Genomic DNA, 8,227 nt, shown 5'->3' with positions numbered 1-8,227 from the left:
TGAGCAAGAAGTCTGCCTCTTAAGTAAATGCAATGGCCCTTGCAGCCTATAAGAAACACCCCTTCTTCAAGCCAATCAAGTCTCTTTAAGGGCAAAGGCCACACCTCACCAACTTAGTTTTGCAAAAACTACAGGAACCTTATTAAACTGTACTGTTCTTTATTCTTTACTGCCCTCTAGTGGCTACATGTGAATATTCTTTCATAGTTTTCCTCTTTTTTTCATGCATATAAAGTCTAAATACCCTAAAAGCACCAGATCTTTCCCTGATTTTGGAAGCTAAGCAGGGGCAGCCCTGGTTAGTACTTGGATGGTACACTGCTAAGGAATTCCAGGTGTGGTAGACCAGTTGTTTTCCAACAGTAGGGAGGGACCCCTGCTTGGGGTGCAAGAGTTTTTTTTAAGGGGGCCCTGATCCCTCCTCTTCCCTAACTTTTTTTAAGTGTAACATTTACACATGTTAGGTTTGATACTGAATTTACTTAAATAAAACTCCTCTAATTTGAATGATGTTATTTCCTTATAAAATGTTAAAATATGACTATACATGAATGTGAAAAAGGAAATACACATACTAAACAAAATATGTTTATTCATATAATAATACGTTGAGAGGGTTGGGCATGGCATTTGCGTGTAAAGGGGGTCACAAGGGGGAAAAGTTTAAGAACCACTGCTGTAGGCTGTATTTCAGAGGAAGGAACTGGCAGCATGGTGTAGTAGGTTGAGCACTGAACTATGACTCTAGAGATCAGGATTGGATTCCCTGTTTGACCATGGAAACCCACTGGGTGACCTTGGGTGAGTCACACAGTCTCAGTTCCAGAAAACATTGTGATAGTTTTGCCATAAGTTGGAAACAATTTGAATGCACACAACAAAAACAAAAATGGTCAAAACCACCTCTTGAGTATTCCTAAGAAAACCCTATGAAATTCATGGGGTTGCCACATGCCAGCAGGCAACTTGAATGCAAATATACATGTGTATACACCAACAGTAGAAGAGAACCAGCTCTTGAGGTATAGAGTTACAATTTCTTGGCCTCAGAAGAAGGCAAAAACAACCACCCTCCCCCCAACAAATCTTACCAGGAAAACCCTGTGATGGGGTCATCTTAGGGTTGCCATAAGTCAGAAATGACTTGAAAGCACACAACGACAAGTCTGTAGCTAGGATGCCTCATTTTCATAAGTGATCTCCATGGATTTTGAGTTCCTTGCCACAGCTCCCTTTGATTTACAGTTTGTGGATCTATTTTGCATAGGAGCTTTCTACAGTGGGTACACTGACTGTCATTAGGGATAGAAGTTCTCTTCTTCATTGTTTGCCATCTATAAAATGGGCACATTATTTTCTAGAAGGCAAGGCATGATTTTTCAGGGTGCAAAAGGGTCTCAGGTCTGTTGGTGATCCTAGAGGAATATATGCAGCATATCCCTGTTACATCTTTCTTGCAATCCACCTAGGCTTGCCATATCCCGCCTGGGGGGGCGGGACTTTCCCGGTTTGGGGTGGGTCCACACGGTCCCGCCCCGGTTTGCCCCCGCCCCCGGGATTGCCCCACCCCCGGGCGGGATATGGCAAGCTGAGGGAGGCTTTCCCTCACCGCTTGGGCTCTGCTCCCCACCGTGACCGCGGTGAGGCCTGGGGCCCAGGTGGCAAGGGAAAGCCTCCCTGAGAGGAGGATTCCCTCGCCGCTTGGGCTCTGCTCCCCGCCACGATCGTGGCGAGGCCCAGGGCCCAGGCGGCAAGGGAAAGCCTCCCTCAGCGAGGCTCCTATTCAAATGTAGGACACACAAAAAATGTGTCCTACATTTGAAATTTTTGTCCTACATTTCCCCCAGTTTGGAGGTCCGGACGTATGGCAACCCTAAATCCACCTCTTCTGCTACAAGTGAGGGCCAGCTCATGAACCCTTCTACCCTCATCTCTGATCAGTGATTGCAGATAGAGATATTTAAACCTGGAAAGGTTTTGCAGTGAAATGAATTTAGGCTTATGGTCCTGTTTGCTCTCTCTCCAGCCCTGGTCTCTCATAACTTTGCCGTAAGTCAACATTAGCACCTGGGATAGGTCTGACCTGACAAACTGAATCCTATATTGTTAATATTCCTAAAGGTGAGAGAGAGACACACAGCGGAGCCAAAGGAATATTTCTATAGTTATGGTAGAAAAAATAATAATCACAACAAATGAGCGGCAAGTGCTAATTGTGTTTGTTTTACCTTAAGTTGGTGGTTTGGATTTGTTTTCTCCTAATAATAATTTCAGAAAAAGTAATTTCAACGTTTTGAAAACAATATCCAAATTAGGCCACTGGGAGGCTGTCTGGCACCATATAAAAATGCAAACTTCCTTGTACATTGTGTTTATTCTGATCCTTCCCAATACTATAATACTGTAATAGTCCTATGCTTTTCAGATGGAAAGCACTGGCAAGAGATTTTTATAAGTCAAAGCTTTATGATGGTTGCATATTGTCATTAGCAACACAGGATCTCTGTTCTCTGCTCATATGCATGTTTGCTTCATTTCAATGCCCAGATATGTCCCAAATATGTAATGACTTGTCTAGTTCACATTACCGGTTGAGTCTCCCTTATCCAAAATTCCAAATTTCAAAATATTCCAAAATCCAAAATTGTCCACATCACCATTTTTCCATTGACCTCCTCCCATTCCACACCATATATTGTAATTTTAAAATTGTGTTGTACTCCTGCCTCGATCCTCAGGGAGAGGCAGGATATATATAAATAAAACTTATTATTATTGTTGTTGTTATTATATAGAAACCTTAGTCATGGTTTTTTTGGTACTAATGTTAATCATAGTTCATAATTCCCATGAATCACGGAATGTCATGGTAATAGTTCTGACATAAAACAACTAGCACAGTTAAAATTATACCTTTAAATTACAATATCATATGCACAGAATAAATGTATTTGCATATACATTGTGTCATGTGCTTAAATTGGATAAAATGTGATGAAAATTGGATAAAATGTGAAGAAATTTTTTTAAATTATTTTTTTTAAAAAATAAGAAATTTGAGTTTCGATCCCCCCCCCCCAAAAAAACCAGGGGCCTCTCCTTTCTCCTCCCACAGACCCTCACCCCACTCACATCATCTCTTCAGTGTTTTAAAGAGACACAGGCAAATCTCACAGCTCATTTCTGCCCAAAGGCAGATGTTTGAGGAGCAGGTGTGCGTCACCTCGCATTTAGGTTCTCACCTGGTGAAATCCGCAGGCCCCCCCAGTGATACCACTGCCTACGATGGAGCAGCAGAATGTGTCTTCTACTAGCCTATCTATGGGGCATAATATATAAAACTAAACAATATCTTTTGGTAGAGGAAGAGGAAAATCTCTCAAGCACCTATTCCTCCAACATATAAAAATATAATAAATTGGACAACCAAATCTTTACTGTTATTTTATGTGACCTAAAAACTGGTTACTAGGGGGTGTGGGGGATTCTGACTGCACCAGGTAACACAGGTTATCTCACTTCTCCTCAATCACCTACCTTTTGGCAGAAATGGACTGTAGCATTCATCTGCTTCCCTTTAAAATGCTTTAAGAGATTGTGGGAGTGGGGTGAAGGCGAGTGGGAGGAGAAAGGAAAGGCCCTGGAATTTTTAAAATTAAATTTTCAACTTTCAAAATTTTAATGTTAAAAAATCATTTTTTTTGATTTTTTAAAAAATATTATTTAATTTTTTCTTTAAAACACCCCATTTCTATTATTATTATTATTATAGTTTATTTTTATAGCGCTGATCAATGATCAAATCAATAAAATGAAACCTGCCGATGGCATACAATCTACAAAATATGTATAAAACAATAGGTAATAATATAAAATAAGCAGGCAACAAATAAAAACAACATCAACTATCCAATCAAAAATCAGATAGATAATCACACAGTACCTGGGAACACTTCCCTGAACAGGATAGTTTCAACCAGATCATCACTATGTATATGTAAATACATTTAGGTTGTGCTTGTGATATTGTGATTTGTAGGTATAATTTTAATTTTACTAGTTGTTTATGTCACAACTATTAGCATGATATTCAGCAGTACATGGGAATTATGATTTATGAATAACATTAGTGCAAAAAAGCATTACTAAGGATTCTGTATGGGTGAAATGGGAGGAGGTCAATGGATGGGGGGGTGACACCATGAGTTACTGCACTGGGTGACACCAACCCTAGGGACACCAACCCTAGGGACGCCACTGCTAAAAACCTGTTCCATTGTTATGTCTAATGGTGAGGCCATCCCAAATTTGCCATTAGAATGCTATATACAGCAAGATACTATACAGAAAGCAACAGATGCAGAAGGCTTGATAGAATGAAGTGGGTCAGGCACTACTTCAGCTACTATGATGGGGAGCAGGGTGGGAAATCAAGCTACTTACCTATCCAGCTGATCCAACTCATGCTTTCTTCTTACACAACACAGCTACTAATGGGCAAAGACAATCTTACCAAGAAAACTATCTCTTCCCCACCCTTCTAATCTCAACCTGTTGTTTAGTTTTGCTTTCATTCCTTCCATTTCTTTATACACAGTTTCATTTTCTGCAAAAAAGATATATTTTTTTTAGCCTTTCCTCTTAGCTCAGGACAGCAGTGTTTTGGTTTGTTTTCTCATGACCTTTAAAATAAGTCCAGCTGCCGCTAAATGCTTCTTTCCTCAACAATACAGTTGTGATTCATGATATCTTATGGCCTTGTGCATACAATCTCTCAAAATTTTATCAATATAAAATAGCAGGAATTCCTATAGTTTTCATCCTTTGCTCTGTGTCCTAGTCTCTGGAGCAGCCGAAAACAAGTTTGCTCCATCCTCAATATGACATCCCTTCAAATATTTAAACAGGGCTTTCATATCACCTCTTAACCTTCTCTTCTCCAGGCTAAACATCCCCAGCTACCTAAGTCGTTCCTCATAGGGCATGGTTTCCAGACCCTTCACACTCCAGCTTGTCAACATCATTTTTGAACTGTGGTGCCCAGAACTCGATGCAGTATTCCAGGTGAGGCCTGACCAAAGTAGAATAAAGTGGGACTATTTCTTTCTTTCATCTACAGTCTAGACACTATACTTCTATTGATCCAGCCTAGAGTCACATTGGCTTTTTTAGCTGCCACATCACACTGTTGACTTATGTTCACCTTGTGGTCTACTGGGACTTCAAGATCCCTTTCACTTCCAGTCTTGTTAAGCCAGTTGTCCCCCATCCTGTATCTATGCATTTCATTTTTTTCTCCCTACATTTCCTTTTGCTAGTTCTAATCTATTAAGATTATTTTGAATTTTGATCCTGTCCTCTGGAGTATTAGCTGTTCCTCCTAATTTGATGTCATATGCAAATTTGGTAAGCATGCCTTCTGTTCCTTCATCCAAGTAATGGATAAAGATGTAAAAAAGCACTGGGCCCATGATAGAACCTTGTGGCACCCCACTGGTCACTTCTGTACACAGATATCTGCTGGGTTTTGGTTCCAGGACCCAATACTGAAGTCCAGTTATATACAGTGGAACAGTGAAATGGTATCCCTTACATAAAATGGCAAAATCAAGATCTATGATTTATTATTATTATTATTATTATTATTATTATTATTATTATTTTCAAGCCATAGATAGTTGAATCTGTATATGCAGAAACTGGATATGGAGGACAGACTCCATTATTTTATAGATCTGTAACCTTGCAAATTAAACACACACACACACGCACACAGCCTTGGTGGGAATTTTCTTTTCATTTTCAGCAGATGGCACTAAGCAACAAACAAGAAGCAACTTAAAAGACTAGCAGGTATGCCTTTTGCTTTCTTACTACAGTAATTGCAAGGTCCCAATATGACTGATTCAGGACCATAGTGGGAGACACTTTATCCCTCTGCCTTTCACTGTGATCCCACTCAGGATCAGTTTTACCTCAGGCCTTCAATTTTTATTGTCACAAAGTGATAAATCATTTTTTTTTTTGTTTGACAGTAACAGTTGTTGGTTATTGGACTCTGAGATCAATAAATTCATAAACTGATTTAAAATCATAGCTGTCAGTGTACTGATGAGGAGGAACAGTAAACACACAATGAATTAAATGCAGTATGTTGATTTATAATATAGATTTGAATAGAATAAGATTTAGGATAATAACAAACAATATGACTGAAAAGCCAGATTCCAAAACAGAATCTGTAAGACAAATCATATTAAAAGAACTTACAGAATGTAAAGAATCATATTAAAATTATATTAAAATATAATCATATAAAACCATATTAAAAGAATGATACAAAGTTCTAGAGCTGATTAGAGAGTGTTCCACATTAGACTTCAAGTTTGGTAGTTTTTCTGAGATTAAAGAAATGGCTCTTCCCAAATTTAATCATTTTTGAGGGAGCCTTACTCCTCCTGGATAAGCAGATAAGGAGAAAATCAATTTATCTGAGATGAGGTGTTGGAGAAGAGTGCTGACAAACAAATGAGTCTTAGAAATAGATCAAGCCAGAAATCTCCCTGGAAGCCAAGATGGTTAAGTTGAGGCTGTTGTACTTTGGCCACATCATGAGAAGGCACGACTCATTGAAAAAGATAATAATGCCACTAAAGGTGATGTAGAAGGAGGAGAAGACTGCATGCTAGATGGATAGACTCTATAAAAGAGATCACAGGTATGAATTTACAGAACTGAAGCAGAGCAGTGGAGGATAGGGTGTTTTGGAAATGTCTCATCCACAGGGTCACCATGAATTGAGATCGACTTGAAGGTAGTTAACAACAACAGCAAGCTCCTCCCTTCAAGCCCTTTGATTATATTGAACAGACAAAGCTATATCATAAGAATTATTCCATATCCTTCAAGATGTTTGGAAAGAAAAAAAACACTCCCAAGTATTCAAGGAGCTATTCCTCTTGTGGCCAGATGTTTCACAAAGAGCATTTTCTGTAGATATTCTCCACGGTATCCATACTTTTGCACGATTTTAAGGTGGAATAAGCAAAACAAGAATGCTTTCTCTAGACAGAATGAATGTAATTGTTGAGTGGGAAACTGTTAGGCATGGTGAGTTTTTCATAGGCAACTCAACCATCAGCAATTTTGCAACTGTCGTCCAAGATGCAGAAGTGGACAGATCAACAGTCCATGAGATCTGTGTTTGATACAGCACCCTATAGAAACAAATGTCTTGTCGTATCAGTTCCTTAGCACAGGGAAATGAAAAGGTGGAAGAAAACCTGGAATATCAATTTGTAACAAGGAGCAAGGAACCCTGTCTGGATCAGCTCTATAGGAGGTGGGGAGTCATGATGATGATAATGATGATAATCTCACCTATCTTCCAGTTTGGGAATCAGGGTGGCTAACAACAGCTAAAACAAAGTTTTAAAAAATAACAGCATACAAAAGTTAAAAAGCAATTAAGGCACTATAAAATTTAAAACCAGCTAAAACAAATTAAAATAGCAACAACAAGTAGAAGACCAGCATGTTATACAAGTCTTCCTTACCCTGGAAAATGGAATAAAAAAGACTTTTTCTGTTTATGGAAAGATAGTAAGAAGGGTGCCTATCTATTCTCCTTGGAAAAGGAGTTCCAGAGCTTGGGGACAACAACTAAGAAGATCCTCTTCTGTGTTTCCATATAAGGGTCCTAAACTGGACTGTTCTTCCCTGCTCTCCCTGCACTTACATTAGAGTAAAGGGGGAAAACATGGTTGTCACCTATGTCTTCCAGTACAATAGCAATTTTTTTTATTTATCAGCCAGCAATGGCTCACATATTCAGGACCCAATGATGTCTTTGGCTCATCCAATCATGATGGTGGAGAAGAACTCAGCCTTTCTTTCAGGAAAGAAAGATCCAGTCATTTTAGGACTGGAGGAAAACTGCTGTCATATGGGAAAGAGCCCATATGTTTTCCTGTGGTGTATTATTAGTCTAGCTTTCCTTTAAAGTATCTAAAGAGCAGGCAATGGTGTGCATGTGGTTTTTGGAATTCGTACATCAATAAAATTTCACTGGATTATGAAAGGATATGTGGATTTATTTTATTTTATTTTATTTTATTTTATTTTATTTTATTTTATTTTATTGCTGGCCACAGTCTGAGAAAACATCTGCTGAGCAAGAAATCCAACTGCTGAGATGGTCTGTAAAATAAAAATACATAAAAGCAGG

This window comes from Sceloporus occidentalis, unplaced genomic scaffold (genome assembly GCF_023333645.1).
Source record: "Sceloporus occidentalis isolate IW3139 unplaced genomic scaffold, rSceOcc1.0.p SCAF_3, whole genome shotgun sequence".
Classification (NCBI taxonomy): Eukaryota; Metazoa; Chordata; class Lepidosauria; order Squamata; family Phrynosomatidae; genus Sceloporus; species Sceloporus occidentalis.
This window is presented reverse-complemented; position numbering follows the sequence as displayed.